General features: G+C 39.3%; 1 protein-coding gene across 7 annotated transcripts in view; it reads left to right on the top strand.

The window, feature by feature from the left end:
- Positions 1-24,196, top strand: part of CDK14 (cyclin dependent kinase 14) — a 346,858-nt gene that overhangs the window by 293,673 nt on the left and 28,989 nt on the right. For 6 of the 7 annotated variants that reach the window (XM_071428969.1, XM_071428973.1, XM_071428974.1 and 3 more), the window contains one exon: positions 16,270-20,546. The exons of the other annotated variant lie outside the window; for it this stretch is intronic. The gene's annotated coding sequence lies outside the window, so the exon portion shown is untranslated. Of the gene's footprint in view, positions 1-16,269; positions 20,547-24,196 lie in introns of those variants that run through there. 7 annotated transcript variants of the gene reach the window in all.

Below are 24,196 nucleotides of genomic sequence, written 5' to 3' on the forward strand. Positions count from 1 at the left end.
TTTCATATTTAATTTCGTCCACCTGTGGTTTATGCACTCATCTACAGTTTTCATTTGTCAGGATCATATGCTTTTATTTCTTTGGGCCCTCAAATCACTTTTCAGTAGGATAATGGATTGTGAACACAGATGGATAGTTAATGTTTCCTTTCATCTTCATCATTCAGTGTTTCATCCTGTGCATTATGGCTATAGCATCCATAATCTGAACCAGATATGGAATCATTCGTTTCCATGGTGGCTTTTCTCTCTCTTAGTTCTTTGCCAGCATCATGAAGCCACTTTCACAGTACCCCCACGAGCTGACACGGTATGAAGGTGTCCATTTTATGCACTAGGAGCTGAAGTAGAGGTATTAAAATGGCAATTGTTAAAAATGAATCAATTATTCTTGCCTGATTTTTCAGAGCTCCTTGCATCCTTTAGTGCTCAATATGTTCAGATTGGATTTCATTCTGCATTGACCTCAGTTGGAGCAGTGAATGCTCAGCATATCTGCAGCCCCAGCCAGGATCCATCTTGGATTACAAAGAAAATCAGAGCTGCCAAGTGAATTTCTGTTAAAAAAAAAAAAGAAAAAAAATTCTCTAGTATTGTAGGAGCTCTGATAGTAGTTTTCTAGCACCATGTAGGGACTATGGCAGAAGCAGGACTCAAATGCAACTTTCCAAGCATTCAGCTATTGAAACTTAGTTATTTTTTCTTGTCTGTCCATTCAACTTACCTTCCTTCTTCCACAATAAAGGAATCAAGGGTCTTATTTTCAATAAACCTCTTTGTCTTACAAAAGCAGCATATAGTTTGAGCAGCAAATGTGGCAAAGGTTTCTCTGGGGACAAGAAAATGACCATGTGTTAAAGACTACTACAGGTGTACAAGGGATTAGATATAGTGCACAAGCATTTTAACTCCTTTCAAGAGTTTTAACTTCCTGAATTTTCAGAAACTGATACAGTGGAAGAGGTTTTGGTGTAAGAAATCATACTGATACCTTCTTACTGATACCTTCTTTCACCTTCAGTGAGATGTGTTACCAGTGGGATTCCTACCTTTCAACCCTCAGTGTGAGGTCAGTAGGCAGCAGTAGGAGGTGATTATCCTCTGTGTCAGGGCTGACACGAGAGAAAACACAGTGCATTGTGCAAACAAGCTTACCTGCTGTTTGTTGGGCAGGAGATAATGTTGTGTGACCCAGGAACAATAGGTCCTCCTGCTGCTGCCGAAGAGACAGGCAGCCTCCTGGCTGTTTGCTCTCTGCTGCCTGCCCACTGCCTCTCCGTGCCTCCCTCTGCCCTTCTTCCTGACAGTCACATCCCTATTCCCTACCCTGGGGCTTCAGCCTGTCTCCTCTCTCCTTATCAAAAAGGAGTCAGCCATGGAATTATGCTCAATAATGCCTGCTCTGATTACTGTGTGTTTAACTTGAAAGGCATTTTTAATATTGCTCTGGTGCTTAGCGACCCCATATTATGCCACTGCCCAAAAAAACCCACCAAAATTATATTTGTAAGGATGGGAAGAAGAGTCCATCCCTAACTTTATCAAAGTTAAATGTTATGGAAGTTGGTTCTTTCTCTTTGAACATGTTATTCTTCTGATTGTTTTGTTTGCCTGCCTGTCCTGTTCAAAGATTAAATGACTGAGAACATGGCAAATCCTGGCTTTCTCGTTTAACCACTATTAATCACTTGACATTGCATTCAGAGTCAGTTTGCACAAGATATGTGAAAAGCAAAGAGCCTCACTCGCATGCTGGCTTAACAGCCAGCAACATTTTCCCCTCCCATCTGCTGTTCATTATTATTTAAAAACAAGTCAGGAGACAGAATTGGATTAGCAGAGTGGGTGGCACCAGTGGAAAACAAGCTCTGTGTTGGCAGTCACCCTGCCAAGTTCATGTGAAATTGCCCATTTTAGTTGGCAGCTTCAGCTTAGCTCGGTGTGATGACATATGGGCCTAGAGGGTAAGAATCTATTTCCATATTATAGCAACTTCTGCTGAGAAACCTCAGAGTTTGTAGCTGTGTGACTGCCTGGCTTTGGCTGCAGGCTCCCCTCCTGGACTGCTCTGCCACATGGGGCTCCTTGGCCATGGTCTCAGCATTTCTCCAAGGTCCCCTTAGCAGCTCTTCCTGTGTGTTGATACTCAGGCTGCCCCCAGCTACTCCGTTAGTCCCAAGCCATAAGCATGTTGAACATCAAGAAGCAAAATAGGGAAGCTCATAACCCTCTCATCTGTGGCACCCACAGAATCAAAGGAGAGGAATCAAGCCCTTGTTTTGACTTTTAAGGGTCAGTAGTTTCTCAAAACAGCAGGGATATGTATTTTATGTTTGAAAAATAAATAACAGTGTGTGTAATTTACACATTGACTCAAAACTCAATCACCTCACAAACAGGCATTTACAAATGAAAAATTAACTTCTTTAAATTAATAAAAATTCCCTGTTTCAAGTATTAGTGATCTAGAATTTCCCAGGATATGATTTCAGTGTCTAGTGTTGTCTATTATTATAATACTGCATAAAGGAAGTTTTGGTGCCTTGCATTGAAATCCACGTGACAGGGCTACCACCAACTAAGTCAATTCTGTAAAATAAGCTCAAAGATATTTCAGGAACCAGACTGCCCCTAAGTCCCTCAGCTGTGATTAGTGAGTTAACAATAACATTTCTTATTTCAGAAATCTTTTTCATCCTCTACTTACTATAGAAGGAAAATAATTAAAATAACTCTATGCAAAGCCCTTTCAAAGCACAAAGAAAGTATCTTTCTGAGTTTACAGTACCCTTATTGTCGGTTATTACTTGACAGGATAAAAATGTTTGAGAAGGGCAAGTTACAGGCTGTTGACATGCCTTTAAACTATTTATTATAATTCCCAGAATTTCCTATGCATTTTTTGATTTTTTTTTTCCTTTGGACACTCTCTACTGCTACATATTACTTTAGATAGCTTTGTTTTGGGGATAGTGAAGAAATCTTGCAGAGAAATCTTGCTGTTGGGAGTGTATGATCCTCTTCTGTGCAATGCGAGAAACAGAAAACCTTATTCCTGTTAATCCTTGTTATCACAGCCTGTGCATGGTAACACCCCTGGTCTAAAATAGTTTGACAAAGGTGGACAAAACATGATGCATGATGCCATTACAAACCCCCAGCCACTTAAATGAGATGAGTTGCACCTTGGAAGATGAGAGTTGGTGCACAGGTCTGTCTCCCCACTTGTGCCTGTCTCTGCTCATGCTGCAATGGGAGCTTTTTATACATTCTGTGATTGTTGTTGTCATCTTCCTGTTCTTTATTCAGCAAGGATGGGCTGAGAGAAATGTCAGGAAAGGGGCAAATATGTCCCAGTCAATGATCAAAAAGTAGCACCCTTGAAAAGGTGTGTATTTATCACCCAATGGCTGCAAAATTTGAACATAATGTACCGGTGGGGTGGTTAGGTGGTATTGCTATTAATGTATCAAGCTAAAGACCTGTGTTTTGGAAGGATTTATTTCTGTGATGAACTCAATTTTAGAAGTCCCTACTGTGGGTGAGAGATGTGATCAATCCAGTAGCAGTGCCTTTGTTACTGCCTGTGCAGAGACCTGAGCACATCACTTAGGCACAAAGAGGCAGCTTAGTTCTTTGTTCATTCTTTATACATGAGCTAGGTACTCATTTCTCCATACATAACTGCTATTCTTCATACTTAGACTATATTTTGTTTCTGGATTAACTTAAAAGGCTTTTTGGAAGGGTCTAATAATCAGAAGCCTGTACTTTAAGGTGAAAAGGGCTAATGAGATACAGAAAGCCACACTGTTTGCAGAGAGCAATTCAGCATTCTCCTGGTGCATCTATTTCACCTCTTTTTGACATTTAAACCCAGAGCATGTCAGTTACCCAGAAGTGCTGGGTATCATTGTATAATTGTTATCTGTCCATCTGTTCTGCTCTTTCTTTCTCTTCTTTCCTGTAACAATTTTCAGCCTCATATCTTTGATATTTTTTGTAGATACAATTTACACTTTACATTACTCAACTGGAATGCAAGCTAATCAGGGGGATTGAGCTTCAGTTGCCACAAACAAACGAGAGCTTACTGTAGTGCTGTGCTGTTCAGTAATGCTAGAGAAGTTTCAGTTTGAAAAAAAACATCATAAATGAATTTATGTGCCCACCCAGATTTATTTTAATTAAAATCATCCATGAGTCTTGGCTGTTGCTTTGACTACTAAGTACTTACAAATAAGCTTAATAGACACGTTTGTTTTTTCCGCAGCTGTAAAAATATATATTCTGCTATGATTGGTTTTTTATCTGATTTATTTAAATAGAGCTAGGTAAAGATGCAGTTTATAGGGAAGGTTAAAGGGTCAAAATCCTTTTTAATTAACTTATACCCACTTGGGAAGCAGCCAAGGTAAAAGAATGCAGTGAAAGTAAGCTTCAAATAATATGAAATCTTTGAAAAGGACTAACCACCTTTGGTGAAAGGCTTTCCTGTTCTTAACCTTGTGTCATTTAAACTATTTAAATGAGCTATGCAAAACCTTACTTTTAGAATGGAGCTTCAAAAAAAAAGATTAAGTATTTCTTGCAGTTACAAGAAAACCAATGCTTATAGCACTTTTGTAAGAAAAGCCTTTAGTGCTCCATCTTACCATGATCCCTGTCTTTGCATACCACAAAATGCACAGTATGTTGCACCTGATTTGACATCTACTGTTTCTGCCACAAGCCTCTCTTGTGTGCAAGACTGGTTTTTAAAAACATGCTTAAGTCTTTTAAAAAACAAAAGGGAAAGGAGAAGCCTCTCCCTGTATTATCTGAAAGTTCAAAGACTGTAGATCCTGCTCGGTTTCTAAAAGTTGGGTCTGAGAGGAACCTCATGCTAGATTTCCCAAACCATGTAAAATATCTGAACATCTTAGTCATACATAGTGGAAAAGGTTCTTACCCCAACCAGAGTGGGAACTCTGAGAAATAAAATCACTGAGCTGCTTTGTGATCTCCTTATGTACTAGATGGAATATCCTCATTGCTGTAGTGATGCTCTGTAGAGGTGCTAATTCTGGAACATTTTTTCCACTTAATGCCACAGAGACTGCACTGGGGAAATATTTCTGTTTCAGTGCTCCATATGGTTTTGTATGTAAAAATGGAACTGGCAGGGAAGAAAGCAGCTGGCCTGAAGCTGCCAGTAACTATTTCTAATGTCACAGATTTTCAGCAGAAATCCCAAGTGGGACCTGTTTAGGTGAAAGGATTGCATAGCACAGTATTCAGCAAGTATCAGCACACCCTCTAGGGAATGGGCATGAAGACAAGCAATATCTCATAAAGACACCATTGCGTTTCCTAAACTGGGATTTTTTTCTCCTCTGTTCCATTCTAGTCTCAAGAACTCTTAGGCTGGGTAACAACTGAGGCTTGAAAATGTCCTCTGCAAAGACTTCCTGATATCTCTGTCAATAAATACCTTTGTATGGCATTCATGGTATGGGTGGACACACAGATTAAGAACTTAGTACATAATCATATTTGGAAATGTATTCCAAAATTTAAATACATCTATTACTTAAACTTGCCGTTAATATAATATACTATACTACAATAATGGGAAAGATCCTTCTGCTTCAGCATGTGAAGTCTGCTTTCTGCCTAATTTATATGTGCTCAAGTGTTGCAGTGCTGTCCTAGAAAAATGTATTTTAATTGACATGACCACTTTGCCATGATGCTCAGTCTCTCAAAAGTCACAGCAGCAAACAGAATGCATAACTAGATGGTGTTTAACTAGAAGGATCTTTACTATCCCCAATGCAGCTGCAATAATATCTGTTCTGTCAAGCTAAAAATAAAGGCATTCATAACTCCACATTCCAGATTAAAAATTCTTTGCTGGTTTGAAAAGTACTTTCTAGGAAGAACACAAATGGAAATAAAAATGCAGGTGAGAAATGGATCTTTTTGTCCTTTTGTTTACCTATCCCTCTTTTTTTTCTTCCTTCTGCACCTGAACACTCACCCTGTCTTCTCAAAAAAAAAAAAAAGAAAAGATGTAACTTAATTCCAAGCTGCCTGTAGGTACTTGCAGGCTACTAGAATGATTGTGGTAGTGATAAACATTTGCACATTGTTCTCTTAATGCTTAGCATTTATCTGTGGGGTCTGAGGTAGTTTATAGTGTTGTGATCCCTTGCAGAGGCATTTTTAAATTCCAAGGAATCTTTGTTAGAGCAAAATGGTCCACACCCATCTCTAGATTATCCCACATCTACTCTGCACTGATTAAACCAGCAGCATTAAATTTGCTCCAAGACTACTTAGCTTTCAAGAAGCAACTTGACTAATAATATTAACAATCACATGTATACAAAATGCCCTGTTTTGAAGTACCTGCAGATACTTTATTTTTTCAATGAGGCAGGGTTTAATTTTTGGGAGGAGGTAAATGCTAATGAGTCATCTGGCAAGTATTTCATCTTTCACGTGTCATTTTGTCCAGCAGACTTTGCTTTGGGGATAAAAGCATTTTCCATGGCAGGGAAAAGCAAGAATAAATTTCTGATTAAGTTCTCTGAAGAGATGCACTTCTTGTTATGTTACATGAGGAGGAGTGGAAGGAGATGGTCAAACACATCATCTAATTTGGGTTCTGAGTTGGTCAGCTGTTGTGTTGCAGATAATATAAATAAATAAATAAATAAATAAATAAATAAATAAATAAATAAATAGGCTTAAGTTTGAGCTGATAAATGGCACTGTTAAGAGCAGCTACCATCATTCCTGACACTGGCAGTCAATAACTTTCATTTGTGGCATTTGGAGGGCACAGCTGATCTGCTGTCCCTGAACTCTAGGGTTATATCCTTCCTTCAAAGCTAGATAGTGACCTATAAAGAATCAGATGCTTTTCCATCCTGTCTGAATTCTCTGAATTCTGGTTAAATATGACTTGAAGCTTCACAAACTGTTAAACATCTCCTTGATATGTTGGCAGGCCAACATATTTTTGCTGCTAAAAAAAATAAAACCAACCAAAAAAAATCAAAGAACTTCCAGTCAGAGGCATGGGCTCTCAGCCATCTCTTGTTTGCTGCTCCCTTGAAACATGTACCGGAGATTATCCTTATTAGGCCATCTTACGGGTATTCCCAGAGCTTTTGAGTATGGTTTTCTTCCTTTTTAATTAGTAGGTCATTATGTGACAACTTCTGTCTGCTCCTCTAAGTGCCTGGCTAAGGCAGATTTCACAGTGTTTCCAGATACCTGAAAATAATTAGTCATTTGTGAGTTGGGAGGTGGCTTCAGATTTTAGAATGAAGCTTTGTTCTTGTAATGCACTGGGGAATGCTGCTGATTAAAAGTAAGGATGTTATTCCATCATTTTGTCTTTGCAAACCAGAACAGTGTGATAAATTTCTGTCTAGCTCTATCCAGGCAGTTCCTTCTTGCTCCCTCACCAGTTTTCAATCCCATTAGCTGTGATGAAGCTAGTTGGAAGTTTGGCATTAACCGGATCACTTCATTATGAAGTTCCACATAAAAATGTCACTTTTGATACCTTTAGTGATACAGTGTACAGAGTTCTACAGAAAATTTTACAATATGAGTGACAGGGGCACAAGTGGCAGGGCAGGAACAAGGAAATAGGTTTGCAGCAGTGGGAATTTCCTAAGCTGGCTCTGCCACAAAGGTGAGACATGGTAGAAGGGTACCACAGCTAAGCTTACTCACACCCAGCTGCTTGTAGTTGAATCTCCCATCCCTTGACTGTTTAGCTCTGCAAGAGAGTTTAACAATGAGCAAATCTCTCAGCAGCCTCTGGAGCTCCTTTTCTCCAGAGATGGCTTCAAACCAGTAATAAACCTGTTAACCAGGGCATTAATGCCTTTATATCATTTTCCAACAGGTATTTCCTCTCTCAGTTCTGTTACATACAACTGTAACAGATAAGCTTTTCTTTCTTTTCTTTTCTTTTTTTTTTTGGTTTCAGATAGTTTAATTAAGGTGTCTACAAATTTTGTTCAGGCATAGCATTTACTTATCTGTTTCAGAGATGAGAGCTGGTGCTACCACTGAGATAAGGATCTCATTGTGTCAAACACTGGCAAAAATTGTAGGTTTAGGTTCTCTCATTATAGATCCAGCAAGACAGCATTTCTCCAATTCACATTCAGTCAATTCCTCTTTGGAAGATTTTTTTGCAAGTTATCAGGGTGAGAAGCATAGCAATCTAGACACATCATGTTAATCAGATAGAAAAAGGTTGGAGGAAGTTGTAGGGATTTGGATGTTTGTCAGGTTTGAGAAGTATATTCTTGCAAACAGCTAGCACTAATATTTTTCTATTCTTGATGTGTACCAAAACCCTCAATTTGTTTTTGTTTTTAGTAAGGTTTCTATGGCTTTGCATGCAAACTATACTAAGCTCAATAACACTGCTATTTTTGTAGTATCTTCATCTGAAGTACTAGTTTTCCCAGAGCTCACTCACAGAGGGCTGTGCTTTATTCTCAAAAACTAGAAGACATGTAGTAGATTCAGTCCTGGCCACTTTTCATGTGAAGCCTTATTCAAATGGTAATTGTGAAGGGCTTTGTGGACTTTGTTCTCAACTCAAAGAAAAAGCTTCAGCTGTGGGCAGATAGGGTAGGAAAGATTTTTTTTTCTGAAAGACTTGTAGAAAACTAATTTGGAAGTTACCACAGCCACTCAAAAGTTAAAAGTATACCTACAAATCAACTGTGAAACCAATCACATTATCAAATAACTTTGGAAATTAATACTGTGAATAAAATATATTACAGTAAAGATCAGGCTTGTATTCCTTTTTTGTCCTCACAAGACACACTATGAAGGAATTCATGATAATATTTTGTAGAGACCTGTGTGCAAAGAATGCATAGTTGGTTTGCAATTATTGATATGCATATATGCTACTTAGCAGCTGGTGTGTAATTTAAGGGTAAGTCTTGGCTCTTCAGAATCAACCTCCCACACTGGACTATTGGGTGCACATTCACCAAGTCAGGTGTTGCAGGACTTTCATTCTGAACTCATACTGTGCATAAAGGTACAATTTGGAAAACTCACAGTAAAAACTCACATTTTTGATAAATTTAACTATACTTACATAATTTGAAATATTAGTGGCTCCAGCTAAAACAGGTCACTAATTTTGGAGACACTAAACCCAGAGGCTGGGACATAAACCAGGGCCCTTGTTACAAAAAGGGTTGCAGTGGGATGAAATGACTTGCCTACAGTCACATTCAGCAGCAAAGCCAAAATCTTGGTTTCTGTTTTCCAGCCCCATATCCACAGTGCCACAGACATCTCACCTTTCAAAGATTATGTTACTTATTCAAAGTATGCTCATAAAATAATTTAGTTTATAATTGTATTACTATTCTGGTTTTTTATTTTCTTACTAGCTTACAGTCCTTGTCTAGCACTCACTTCTTTTAGGGTCATCTCTTTGCACCCACCCTGAAATTGCAGTCAACTCCCACACACAAATCTATTTAGAGTTGCAGGGCTCTGCTTAGAGGCAAGGTCAATCTGTGAAAAATTCTTTGTGGAGAGAGGAATTAGTAACACAGCAATATGTCCATAAGGATCTGTGTTATGATTTATATGTTAGAACTGTGAAAAATATACAGCAAATGGCATCACTTTAGATAGAGTCTGGGAAATCCCTTGTGTATTAGAATACCAGTGCAGTAACTAAGACACAAGAGAAGAAAACAGAAGTTAACCAGTTAATCCTGTGGTACTTATTTGTCAAATATGGTTTACTGCTAAGTACTCATGGCACTTATAATTATAATGTGTAAGTATCCTGTACAGTGCTGCATCTGTGAAAGAATAGTAGCCAACAATTGCCAAGATGATCTAGAGGTGTCATTTAAACATTAAATGATATTAAATAGCCAAAAAATATTAAATGAATTGGAGAAGATGTGGCCTGTGTGAGGGGAGAAAGGTGAGGATATTCTCTGTATTGAGTTATGCCCCATCCTATGAACTAGACTGGAAGTCACATTTATGGTGTGTTTTGCAAAGGAGATTACACCTCATATTTTGGCCACACACATGACTTGCACATACTTTGCTACAGCTTCTTTCCTTCTTTAGCTACAGGGGTGAAGGATCCTGAGTTGACACTATAAACTGATCTTGTCAACATGGACTTTGACAGAAACTGAAATTAAACTGCAATAATTCAGCCTTATTCGGCTCCTGAAAGTTGCTTTGTAGACAAATAACAGGGAAGAAGATACTTTGCTTCAGTGCTGTTTCAGGAGTGATGCAAATTCACTATGTTCCTGTGTGTTACAAGGCTTCTGAGTTCAGGAATCACTAACCAGCCTATAGTTGAAATTATTTCCTTCAAACCCTTCTCAGTTTGTCAAAAAATCCTAGTTTTTCTAGTGTGTCTCTTTTTCTTCTTCTTCTACTTTTTTTTTTTTTTCCCCTGAATAAATTTTTAATAGCAGCCGTAAGTCTTGCCTCTCCTGTGTATTTTTGGGCATGGATAACTAGATAAAACTAAAGCCCAGCAGAAAGCAATTTAAGAAACCTTATATTTAGCCTTAGTGAATAGTATTCCTCAGGAAACCACAAACAAGGTACAGTCCACCAAAGAAAAGCTTCCAACAAAGCTAGGCTGTATACTGAGATAATCTTTGAACTAGCACCTCTGAAGATACACAGAGCAACTTTACAGGCATCAATCTACTGAGCCTTGTCCATAGGGTAATTCTGAGCCTGAGCTAACAACACTGCAGATCATTTATTTTTCATATATAAGAACAAATGCATTTCTTTTAAATTTCACAGAAGTAAAACTTCCCTGTGAAGGAAGGCACACTATATAGTGTGACAATTACATATTTTAAAGCATATATTTATAGAAATGCCTTTATATGCCCATCCTTTCTACACACATTCAGACTCATACATACACAATTTTTGTATGTTTGCATTTGTGCACATATATCATAGACATAGATAAAAAATAAAACATGTATGCATGTATATGTGCATATATATTTGAAGGGGAAAAAGGATTTATGGCAGCTGGCCAGATTTAATTTGTCTGCTTGTATTTAACACTTAAGGGCTTATATACTCAGTTTGCTCAAAAGAGTGAAGAAGTACTCCTTGCTTATGCCTCAAATCAGAAATGCATGAAGTGCAGCTGCAGAGATAATACATTCTCCCCAAAGGCTTTGGCTGAGCAAATTAGGTGTCAATGGGGTGCCTGCGCAGGCAGTACTCTCTCTAATTAGTCTCTTGAGCCTAGTTGGTGGCAGGTATAAGATGATCTAATCAATTGGTCTGTGTCTGATGGTACGGGTAAAAATCCTAGCAGGCAGAGCTGTCTCCCACAGGTCACTCACCTGCACAGCAGGAACGCTCATTTTCATTTTTCATCTCTTCCATCACATGATGCTGACAGTTGGTTTTAAGGAAATTGAATCCAAAAAATATCTAGTTCATAGGGCATGTAGGTCAAAATAAAGTTGCATTATGGGTACTGGTGATCCAATTAATTAATATTTATAGCAACAAGTTGCACGTAGATATTATCTGAGTGCAAATAGTATTGCTAATGTTTGGTTGGCTTTTTAAAATGATTTCTCTAACAAAGGCAGGAATAAAAGGTGTGGGGAAAATCACCTGTTAAGACTGTACTTTTTTTTGTCAGAGAGGATGAACAGTATCTGTGGTGTCTGCATGTGTGGTGGAGGGAGAAGCAGAAAGAGTATTATTGTTGATGATCTTAAATACCTCCATGTTTCAGCTCATAAAGAATACAGTATCTCCAGTTGTCAGCTCACATTTTTATTTTAAAACTGGAATACTCTTATAATACTGCTGCATCAGCTGCCACATAAATAGACCTGCACTCTGAGTGTGCTTTGCATGCTAAAGACTCTGCGGGAGCACAGCTCCACCCGATGTGATAATTTATACAGAAATTAAAAGTACCTAGAGGAGGATGCTGATGCTGCCAAAAGGAACATGTATTGAACTGGTATTTTTACAGGACAGGACATTCTTTCACTAATTAAAATAAAGAAAAATATTTGGGATTTAATCACCTTCCTCTGCCTCATGTCTTGAGAGTATGATTAATGTTTAAATTACAGGCTTTGGTATGCTTTTCTAGAACCACTGTAACATCAACAGCTACTGCATTCTGAAGTTGGCATCTGCTGTTTTTAAGGTGGATTAACACTCTATCCTGTTTGGGGTCTGGGACAAACAGAATGTATGCAGCATAAGTTTCCTCTAGGTAACCAACATAGAAATGAGTCACTTCATGTAGATCACTTAATATTTCAAGTACATCATGAACTTACTTGTAGACAGCTATTAGATTTAGTAGAGTTGTCATGAAAACCAGAAGTACTCAGATCTGTGGTGAAAAAAGTTCATTTTTAAGGCAGTCTTCAGGGTTTGTTGTTGCTTGTTTGTTTGGGGTTTGTTGTTTTGGTTTGATTTTTAAGGAGATATGAAAGAACCCTACTTTGCTCTTGGGAAATTACAAGTTGTAAATATTCCATTTAACAATTTACAATTTTATAAGCAAAGCTGTGACCAGAGGCCAAAGCTGCCAAGTCACCAGGCAAAACTTTGATTTGTATGATGAAGGAAATGTATAAATTCTAAGCAAGGATTTTTCTAAAATATATCTTTAAAAATGCAAACATGGAATACAAAGCCATCTGGGAACTGAATGGCTACACTGTGTAGAGGGCCCTGCCTTGGGTCTTTGTTGTGTGAACAACTGATGTTTCATTTCAAGAGCCACTCTGAAGAAACAATGTTTTTTTTAAATAAAAAGTTTGGTTCACAACAGACTAAAATTTTCTGGGTTTTTTATTGTAGATTTTCTGCTGTGGATAAAGACATGCTCTCCTCTTTCTACAGTTTAGGAGAGTTGTCTGTTTGATGTCTCATCTTAAACAAAATTAAATGTGAAGAGTAAGTGCACAATGATTAGAGCACTCCTCTGACAAGTGGCATATCTGTGTTCAGCATAAGAGAAAGCTGGCACTCCACCACAGCTCTCTGAGGCAGGGGAAGGGACTTCACCTGTTGACTCCACTTTTGAATTGACAATACACATTCAGAGAATTACGGATTCAGATGCAAACATCATCTGTTCCTAACCACCACACTTGTTGTGTCATGTAAGGATTTCATACTCAGGAGAAACACCTCAGCAGGCAGAGCTGAGGATTCAGAACACCCTGTGCATTCTGGCACTGCTGTGAGCAGGGGGTCTGTCATGCAGGCTGCCTTCCCAAACCAGGCCGGTTGCACATTTCAACACTGCAGACAGACTGAGACCACCATACTGTTCCCTGGTTCCAGTTGTGTTGCACATTTCAACACTGCAGACAGACTGAGACCACCATACTGTTCCCTGGTTCCAGTTGTGTTGCACATTTCAACACTGCAGACAGACTGAGACCACCATACTGTTCCCTGGTTCAGTTGTGTTGCACATTTCAACACTGCAGACAGACTGAGACCACCATACTGTTCCCTGGTTCCAGTTGTACTGTGTCTTCTAGCTTTCCCCAGCCAGAACCATTAGTGAAATGTGGCATCAAATCATGTTCTTTTCCAGTGATCTAATCTAAATCTGGAGCCTGTGCAGAAGGTGGAGGGTGGTGTTGCCCACCATACACAGTCTCTAAGCTTCACAAGAAACTAGTTACAGCCCTGCCATGGCAGGATCCAGCAAAGCTGGAGCTGGTAGAGTTGTGATCTTATAACTGTCATCTGACTTATACTGAGCCAGAGCAGGGAAGCAGTAACTCTTGCTACTCTTTCTTACTTTTCAGTGTTCTGCCTGCAGTGTGCATTGGTGCTGGCAGTAGTCCAGTGTGCAAAGATGGTTTTTTTCCCCATATGTTATATGGTAGCTGCTCTCAGTTTATTAATTTCTAAAGAATCTCTTAATGTTCTAGGACTTGATTCTGGAAGTGCTAAGCTTCTAATGAAGGTATTCCCCATTCCAAAAGCTCAGGCCCTGCCCTGGAGAATGTGTCATCAGCTTTGCCTACAAAGCCAAACTTGAAACCAGACAATGTAGTGTTGTTACTGGGAAATTGTAGCATAATCCTAGGAGAAGTGTGATACTTACCTCATTTAGATACTGTCCTGAGGTCCAGTGATAGAAAGGAAAAGTTCTCTGTAATTAAACTGCAGTTATTCTCAAATGAGCAATGACCCTCTGAGCAATTAGATAACTACTAGAAAAACATGCATCCAGAGACTTTGCTATCCTCATAATTTTATTACCTGTCTCAGACGTCCCTGCTGCTTATGCCAGTCTCTGGAACTCCAGTAATTTGGGCTTAGCTTGAAATTAGGCCAGCTATTCTGGATCTGGGCAGATGCAGATTCCAACTTGCAAGCCTGCTTTCCACAACTGGAGTGTGGGTGGCAGTGGGGGCAAATGCAACCTCAGTATTGGAAGGAGCTTTGGGAGTTTAGTTGCTTCTTTCCAAGAAGGAGGTCCTAAAAAGGATACCCCTGAAAAGTGCTCATGAAGGAAGGGAAATCTGAAATTTGGGGAATATTATCACTGGTGTTTCATCACTGAGCAGTTGTGAATCTCTGCACGTTCCAAATATTGCTTTCCTTTTTAAGCTTTTGAAGGTAAGCTAAATGCATCAGCTCAAATGTATTCCTTGAAACAAGATTTATTGGCATTTCAGCCAAGCTTCTAGACATTGGGGAAAGTGGGACTTTCATGTGGAATAGACAGTCCACACAAGCTCCAGACACATTTAGAAAACAACCCAAGAAGGACTCTAGAGGTGGTAGACCGAGCTGCAAGAGGGCCCAAGATGCTTAAGAAAAGACTTCCATTAATCCAATTCAGGTATCCTGATTCTTAAAGAATAGAAGAGCTCTCAAGAATCATGACAGGAACCCTGGAAATTACAGAAGTTAAGATATTGCATAGACATTGGGGTGTTTTGTTGAAAGCCACAATTAAAGTGCTATGCTTGAAACTGCAGTTCAAAACCAATGTCTTGTTTTTCTGCTGCTTTTGAAATGAGGACTAGACTAGATTCACTGGCACCTGCATCCAGTTTGATTTAAATAGTTTTAGGACATGCTAATACAAACCAGTTCCATGTTCAATGAATATTTCAGCATTCTTTTTTTTAAGGACTGAAATTCCTTCACATCTGACTGTCTTCCTGCAACAGCATTTAAAAAATGTATCAGCTCTGTAGTTCTAGTCTTGGAGAACTTAACAAATATATTTTCAGAATTTCTCAAAAAGTCTCACTTTATTACTTGACATAAAATTCTACGTGGGGATTTATTAAGAGTTAAATATGTTAATTATAAAATCCTTTCAGTGGCTTCAGTTCATACAGTTCATCTAGCCTTCATTCAGCCTTGTGGCTCTTCTTGCAGTTATTGGATACTTTGTTTTCCTGTCCCACATTCTCAGCCTGCCTCCTGTTTTGTGTAAACCTCAGAAACATCAGGATACCTTTGTGCAAATGCAGCTATTGCTTTGAGCTTCATCAGTAGAGTGAAAGACAACATAAGTGAAGCTATTGATGGCATTTATTTTTATATTTGAAAGGAGAGTTTGCAATTATCTGCCTGGATAATAGAAATACACTGAAATAAAGGTAAATGCATTTAGACACAGCACATCAAGCTCCATAACCTGGGTATATTTGCAGAAATGTTTCTGATTTGCTTCAGGGTGCCCCAAACAACTCTCAGAAAGGAAAACTGAGGAGACCTTTTCAAAAACTAGTTACAAGCATTGTTATGGAGGAGATCACTAGGGAGAAAGCGGGCAAAAAAAGAAAGGGGCAAAAAAATCTTGTAAGCTCCTGAAGCACTGCCAGCATTTTTAGCAACCTTCCTTTGCATTCAGGGGGTGTGACCACCTTTAGAAGAGATGACTGGTTACAGCTGTCTATAATTTTCCATGGAGAATGTCAGTGCTAATGGTACCAGTGAAGATTAGCTCTTGGGGCACAGACACATGAATATGGATTAATATATCTCACTTAGGTGACCACCCTGAAAACACTGGTATTTTAAGTTCCTTTTCCTGAGGTACCAGTTCTAAACATGCTTTGGAAGTCTGCCCTTCACTCTGAGCTGCCATCTTCATAACTGGCTTTGGCCTAACCTATATTTTACCAAGTGAAAAACAAAATGCAATTCATGAGGCTTATTATAATTTATATTGTTTCCTTACAGGATTAAATTTACCAGGTTGGAGGAGGGAAACAAAAACCTAATGAGGAGGCCGACACCAGGAAGGAACCACGGCCTGTTTCCTTTCTGTCTCTATGGTGGATTTCATTCAAAAGAAAATTGAAGCTGGCAAGACCCTGTTTTTCCCTGCAATTTATTTAAAACCTTGCACGCATTTGGATACCTTGTGATTTCAGAGAACTATGTGAAGATTAAGCTTTTGCTTACTGATACATGGCATGTACTCTTTCAGTCTTTTGTGTTTGATTTTGTTTGATTTTCCACTGCAGCGCTGCATCTTTGTAAGGATTTTTATGCTTTCACCAGCAATGTCTTAAATACTTTCAGACAACACATTTGGTGTTCACACTTCTTCAGTAACAACTGTACAAAAAGAGCCAATAGTGGCATAAAAGACTGTGTGTTTTCTTTGAGGGTTGTGCATAGTTTGCAACCAATGGGAAGACTATTTCTTCCCAGGGCAAGCCCAACTTGTCCGATCAGCTGACAATTACAACACTTGCCACTCTTCCTCAAGTGTTGTTGGGTTATTTCTTTTTTCATTATCCCCTCAGACCATTCATATCCATTTAAAAACATGGCAATAATTGCATGTTTACTTAAGTACTCTAAATTTGGTTACTCTGCTTAGGCTATGTAGCATGCCAGTTTTCAAAATAGGCCTGTGAGAAAGACAAAGCAAAACTTATGAGATGTATGCAGCTGACAGATACACAGTGAGTTCCTTATGATTTTATTCTCTTCAAGAATATATCTTTCTTTTTTTATGGATCTTGGCTAACATCTCTATGTTTTTCGTCACACTAGTTACTTTTTGGAATAATTTCTTGAAAACAGAGATGATGAAACTGTTCTGTTTAATTCAAGGCAGATACTGAGGTACAGAAAAACTTCCTTTGAACGAGCCATTAAACCTAGCTGTGTTACTTTGCCATGTACAAAGCAAGGTGGAGAATTCTCCTCATCCCAGACTGTTTGCTGTTCCACACCAAAGCACCTTTTGAGTTATTTTCCATAGGTATTCTGAGGTGATTGGAAGGCACTACATGATCCTTAGTCTTTAGATAGCTTTTCTGAATTAATCATTCAAATGCAAACTTTGCAAGAAACTAAGTTGTGTGTGTGATTTTAGAAAAGGAAGCCCCTGCTACATTTTGGCTGGGGAGAGCATTGTGTTCAGGGGTGTGGGAAAAGCTGCCCTGTTTACAACTTTGCATTCAGAGAGGGCAAGGTATGGTGCAAAAATCACTGTTGAGTTATAGTCCTGCTTGGACAGAAGCACTTGCTAGGCAATATTATTCTACACACAATTTTGACATCCTTTGCTTGCTGGATGCATTGAATTACATTTTAAGGAAGTGTGGTAATGCTTTGGGTTAGCTTTCAGTGTTTAAAAAGGAGGGGGAAAGGATTTGTGCTACTGCCATCTTATTAAACTCCAGCAGTGTTTAATAAGAAAAAGACACCAAATAAGGCAAATCCTTGAATGCACAAGCAGCTACAAAAGGTCTCTTAATGAACTAGGACAGGAGTCTACACTTTCAAAGAACTGAACCATGGAAATATTCTCAATATTTGCACAGCCATTAAAAGACAATTTTCCCCACTGACATCTCTGTTTCAGGATCTGCTAAAAGCCATCTGAAAGCCACTTTCAGTCACAATCATATTTAGAACTTACTACAGTTCTTCCCCTGTGTTTATAGGGGGAAAAGTGACCACTGAACTTTTGAATTTATCACACACTGAAACTGCCTTAGACGTGGTTTGTTTGGGTTTCATGTTTCCTTTTTTTTGTAAGAGAAAAGTCTTTTATACATTATCTTTGCTACTTAAATTGTGTGCAGTTTGATGATTAAAATTAGCTATTTTTAGAAAAAAAAACTTGCTGCAAAATCTGAAGAATTTTTGAAAACATAACAAAGATTTTGATTAGGAATATAAGGGTAGTTTCCATAGATGCTTCTACTTGACAGCTTAAATTTGAAGGCAAGCAATTACACTGCTCGACTAACCATCTGAAGATTTAATATAGAGCAATTCCCCAATTGTTCCCACAAGCCTAGCACATTACTCTCCATAGTGACTCATGTACAGTGTTTGCTTAAGGTATGTGTGTGTGCGTATGTGTGTGAACACATGTGCACGTGAGATTATCCTCTCTGCCCCATTCCCACTTCTAAGCAACCACTGAAATAAAGTTGATCCAAAAGTCTTCAAACTCAATTAACTGCCAGAATGAAAGTTCATAAACACCTAGGTTTCTAAATAGCAACTTAATCTTCAGCAGTAATGAAGTTATCTCTCACTCCTTAATGATCAGTTATCTACTGATCATTGAGGAGTGACCAGGGTCTCTTACTTCTGCACCCACTTTCTGGGTACCCCCACTGCCTGTGGTGGCTTGGTTTTGCTGCTCTCCCATGGAGGCTCTGGGCCCTGGGGATGGTCTACTGGCATGAAGGCAACCTAGGCTCAACAGGATGGCGCTTTTCACATGAGCACTGCAAATTAATCTTCTGTAACATCAAATCTGTTGGGAAATATCAAGGGTTTCTTTGAGATAGTAGAATCTCCTTTGCCCAGGAAATTAACAGTTGACATTACAACCTTATTTCACTCCTCCCTTCCAGCAGAGCCCTTACCTCCACAGTTAGCCTGACACTGATCAGACAGCTGCCCACCCAGACAGCTGCCCACCTGTCCAGCTGTTTTCACCACTGCTCTTCTCATTGTTCAGAATGGACTGTTTAAACCCCATCAATGCTCTTGAGACAGCTTCAGCAAAGATCAATAGTGTTACTCTCTTTTTCACTCATCCTTCTGAAATCAGTTTCCCAAAGAATCTTCAAAGACACAAGAAGTAGCCCAGCCTTCCAGATGTGGGTGCCTGGAACATGATGTTTCACATCGTCAATGATGTCACGTTGTTGAAGTCAAAAGTTGGCTTCAGTGACCAATAGTTTTTGGGGTACAGTCCTAGAGAAACTGTGGGATTTGCTCAGAGTGAGTAGCCAGCAACAGCTTAACTTGCATTTTCCTACCACTTGGCTGAGATCCAGTAGATCTGTCCTGGTGATACTTGAGAGGATGAGGCTTTGCTGCAAGATGGGAGAGCAGCGACAGGGCAGCAGGTATAGCAGGCAGATAAAAGTGGGAGGGCGTGTTCTAGCTCTCTATGGAATCTAATATTAAGTGAATGGGGAAGGGAAGATGGTGATAGATATGGTCTGCATGATAAAGACAGTCCTTACAAATTCAAGTTCACAGAACCTAAATTTACAAGTCAACCAGCTGGAGATTGCTCAGTCTTCTCTCATGCTGGGTTCAGTTCAACTCGAATCCACACCTAGCAGGCATCACCCCAGACAGGACTCCAATAGTTCTGACATTACATTACTGTATGGGGTCCTACATCAGTTGGGTCCTTTTAATTCTTGCTCTTACTTTTAATCAGAACCATGGCTTAGGATAAGTCATCAGTACAACAGTGAAAATTCAATCTGCAGTAGACAGAGGCACAGGGGATTTTGCTTTCTCTTTGCTGCATAGGGGTTCTGTACTTCAGACTCCTGGGAAGGGAAGGTAAGATAAATAAATATATGCCCTGTGGGTTGGTGGGTTATGTATACCCCGTGTCAGTGCACACAAGCAAATGTGTAGTCAATGCTCAATATATGAATACACAAAAAGATGAATATACAAAATATTCATCTGTGAACATTACTGGGTTTGTAATCTTTGTTATATAAAAGGTTTAGGCTGTACAGACTAAGGAGCAAAATGCAGATACCCCCTATAAAACAGAAGTAGGTTGCATTACTGAGCATAACAATACTTTCCCCTACCAGCATTTAGGTGGAGTGACTGTACGTTACTGCCTTGCATTTTTCACATAAGCAAAAAATGTAAAAGTAAAGGATGCACTAATAATTCCCATCCCCCAAAATGCATTTCCATGGTGCTGCATACAAAATTCCTGCTTGCCAGCTGCCATGCGGATTTTTGTATGGTGCACTAAGAGGTATTCTTTTTTTAACAAATAGAAAAGGGGAGGGCTGGTACATGAAAACAATGTTAATGTAATTAAATATATATATACTTCAGAAGAACAGCATCGTAAACAGTACAGTAAAATAAATGTCGCATTATTTGTTACACCTTGTAATTTGTCTGTATTATGAAAGATGTAATGGTTTGTCAGCCTGTAACTGTTGTTTTCTTGTAACATCATATTGAATAAAGTGTAGCAGAATCTCTCTTCTCCCTTGAATATGTGATCTAGACCTAACCCAAGGAATAAAGCCTTTTTTTCGTCTTTGTTCTCCAAAAACCCAACAAGGAAATGGTTGTAAACAAGAGATTTTTAAGGAATGAAAAGTACTTGGGAGCAGGCAGACACTAGACAGTAATATGTACAAAAGATTAGGCACTGATTCAGTCAAACATGAGCTTCATCGAAACTACAAGGCAGTGCTCACTACACAGGGCAAAATTCTTTGCATTTCTGTCTGTAATAGTACGTTAATGGTTTGGTGTCTCTTTCTGTTTTGTTATGTATGTGACAAGAGACTTCTTTACAGCACACTAGAATTTAACCAAAGTAGTTAAAAAGCCAGTATTCTGAAAAAAGAACAAAACAACAGGTCCGATTTAAATACATCATCGTATGGAAGATGAAGTCTGGCTTATTACAACTTTTCTTGAAATAGAAAACTGATAATTCTGGTAGAAAATCAGGCAAAACGTACAATATGCATTTTTCACAACTTTGATGTGAAGTGTGATTTATCCTTGTTCATACTTGATCATGTATTTCAATCAGTGAACGTATGCTGCCTGGGTTCTTTGTCTATTTGTGCATCATAGCATTAGATAAACAAGTCCTTGCTCACACTATATATTATCAATATGTGTGTTCAGTATTTTTTCCTCCTTTCCATTGCTTCTAGCTTTTTTCGTACCAGCATCTTGCTAGGACCTATTTTTAGACAATGAATGCTAAATCAATGTAGTTTCATAGACTTAGAATATTTGCCTGAAATGTTAGAATGTGCTGTTTTAGCAAACACAAGAGTCTACAGGAGTCATTTTGATCCGGGATGGGGGATAGCCGGAGAGCAAGTGATCGTACTGTGTAGGCTGATGGGGCAGCAGCCCTAGCCTAGAATACGAATAATGGAGGACCTAGATTTTAGTCCTGGCTCCAGCTGATTAGAAATATTTGAAGATAAAAGGGTTTTCCTTGGAGCTAGCACAATATAAGCTTGAATGTGGGTCTTCAGTGTCACAGGTTTTATCCAGTAGAAGAATGTTCTGGCCCTGATGTGATCACAGAGCACTTCAGGAGAAGAATCCTCATTTTCAATCTAGAAAGTTGCTGCAGAATGACGTCAGCTGCACCCAGAGGGCATTGCACAAAAACAAACAATGCATGTTCATCTATTTATATTTTACCCTCAGTTCTCACTGGCTAGGACAGGTTTAGGAAGGTGTTGCCTCTTCATAGTCTAGATGAATAATTTGTAATCCTGACTCACTACCTGTATGGCAACTTTAACCTACAAATCCCTCCGATACAAATGAGGACCAAGAATTATTACCTAAAAAGGTTTGTATGTTTGAACACAGGGTACCAGGAAGCATGTTCAGAGTCAGCCTTTAATTATGTAGTATAATCCTTAAGCTGTCTCCTGACCCCCTTGGCTGCACTCCTAGCCTGTTTAGCCCCAAGGTTTTCTTCCTAAGCTAGCCTGGCTGCTACGGCAAAGCAAGAGATGCATTTAGCTAGAATAGCAGCCACCCCTCCCCCAAGAAAAGAAAAACCAGAGGGAAGGTGTTGAAGCAACCCTGTGCCACTGGGTTAACACATACAGTTTCTCAATAATGCCTCTTCTTGTAAACCTCTGCAAAGTAAACCCTACAGCAGCGGAAGGGCTTGCTGCTACCAGTGGGGGGTGGTGTTATGGACATTAGATTTGAGAGGCTTATATAGCACATGGGCGAGGATAAAGGGATACAAATCAGAGAGGGGAAAAAAAAAAACCCCAAACCAACTGAAGAGAGTTAAAAAAAAATATCCAGGGCCAAGTATTTACTGTTCATTTCCCTTGTGAGTGGTGTTATATATTGTCTGCAGTGAGTCATGCTGAGAGCAAGCCAGGCACAATAATAGCTGAGAGCAGTCCTGCAGCCCCTTCGTTATTGCTTCTGCCCGCTGATACTGAGTTGGGCAAAAGAAAGTGATTCCAGAAATGTTCCTTTCTTTTTTTTTCCCTTTTCTCTTGTTTCCCAGAGGACCCAGTAGTGATTGCTGGGGCTGTACTACCTTGAAAGAACTGCTAAATTAAAATCAAACATTTTAAAATTAATTTTTCACGGACCCATATGGTGATTCACATAAAAGACGTAACAGCTCTAAGTGCTATACCAGATACTGCAGCGCTGTATATCCCAGTAATGTCTTGAAGCCTAAGGAGATTTATGATATCATAGAAACATTTCAACCTCATCTTTCAACTAGAATTAGGACTATAGTGTAGGTGTTATATAGGACTATAGGGTAGGTGTTAATCTTACAATCCAGCTAATTATAAATTTGTTTCCAGCTTTCACCTGGGGAGCTCAGAGATATTCATGCATCAAAGAAATTAACTGTTTACACAGCTCTGGAATATACCATACAGATGTAAAGATCCATATTTTTGTAGAAGAAAAAGAAAAAAAACCCACACCCTAAAACCCAAGGTACAGATTCAGGTTTTTTATTTTCAGAACTTTGCATGGGCAAAACCACCTGAAAGAGTATTTCACTTGGTGTTTGGTGAAGACTGAACACTGAAGATACTTCTTAGAATAGTTTCTTACAATAAAAAAGTGTAATTTCTGTGTTCAAATCAAGTCCTGTTTCACAGTACAGACAGCTCCAAAGACATGCCAAATTGTTGTTCTCTAACAGGACTGTAAAGAGTTGTTCCTTGACCAAATTCCCAGCATCATGTCAGTGTGGAGCAGGAGAAACTGCATGTGTCAGCATTTGCTGGGAAATAATTTAGACATGAACTGCCACTTGTCTGCATCAGGAGACACAACTTTCAGGGACCATCTCAGATGTCCTTCTATAATCTTATTTTTTTTCCATAACACACAATAATACAGACAGCAAAGGAGAAGTGAGTTTCTGCAGGGAAGGTTGTTCTCTACAGCAACCCTACACAGGTTAATTTGGAACACAACTGCCTTCTTGGTGGGGATGTGAATCATGGAAGAGCTGCACTTCTGGTCTCCCACATCCACTAAGTTCTCTCCAGAAATGCCTGTTTGCATCTGGGCAACGTACACTTTTTCACTGCTGGCTGTTTAGTTTGCACTCATGCGCGCAGAGTGACTAACATGGAATAGCAGGAACCTGTAATTCTGAGAGCAGCTCCTTTAGTGGCCAGAGGTACCCCACTCTTCTGCCAGTCCAGAGACAGCAGTGAGTGAGCAGAATGAGGAGGATTTGCCGCTCCACAGCTTCAGCCACTCTTCCAACCTCTTCTGCTCTTCTTGGATACATCTGTTGGTGCATCAGAACTGGAGGTGGAGGAAGCAGAAGAGAGGGCATGAGATAGATATGTGTGCTGTCTGGGGACAAGCTCACGAACCTGGCAGTGGTTAGGATACGGTCACAAGCAAGTTCCGGTGTTTTAGAATATTCCCTTTTTTCAGAAATTTCCAACATGTTCACCCTACTGCTAGCTGGGCCTTTCTTTTATGACCCACACATGAGAAAGAGGCATTTGGATATCCTTTCCCCAAGCACTTGTAGTTTAGATTTAGGACAATCCATTGATCAAAGGAAAGGGGAGAATCTCAGAGGGTTTCAGATGAACCCTTACAAGCCCCTAAATATGAGGAAGTGTGCTAT

Source organism: Agelaius tricolor, unplaced genomic scaffold, assembly GCF_023055355.1.
Source record: "Agelaius tricolor isolate 1412-34295 unplaced genomic scaffold, bAgeTri1.0.p SCAF_6, whole genome shotgun sequence".
Lineage (NCBI taxonomy): Eukaryota > Metazoa > Chordata > Aves > Passeriformes > Icteridae > Agelaius > Agelaius tricolor.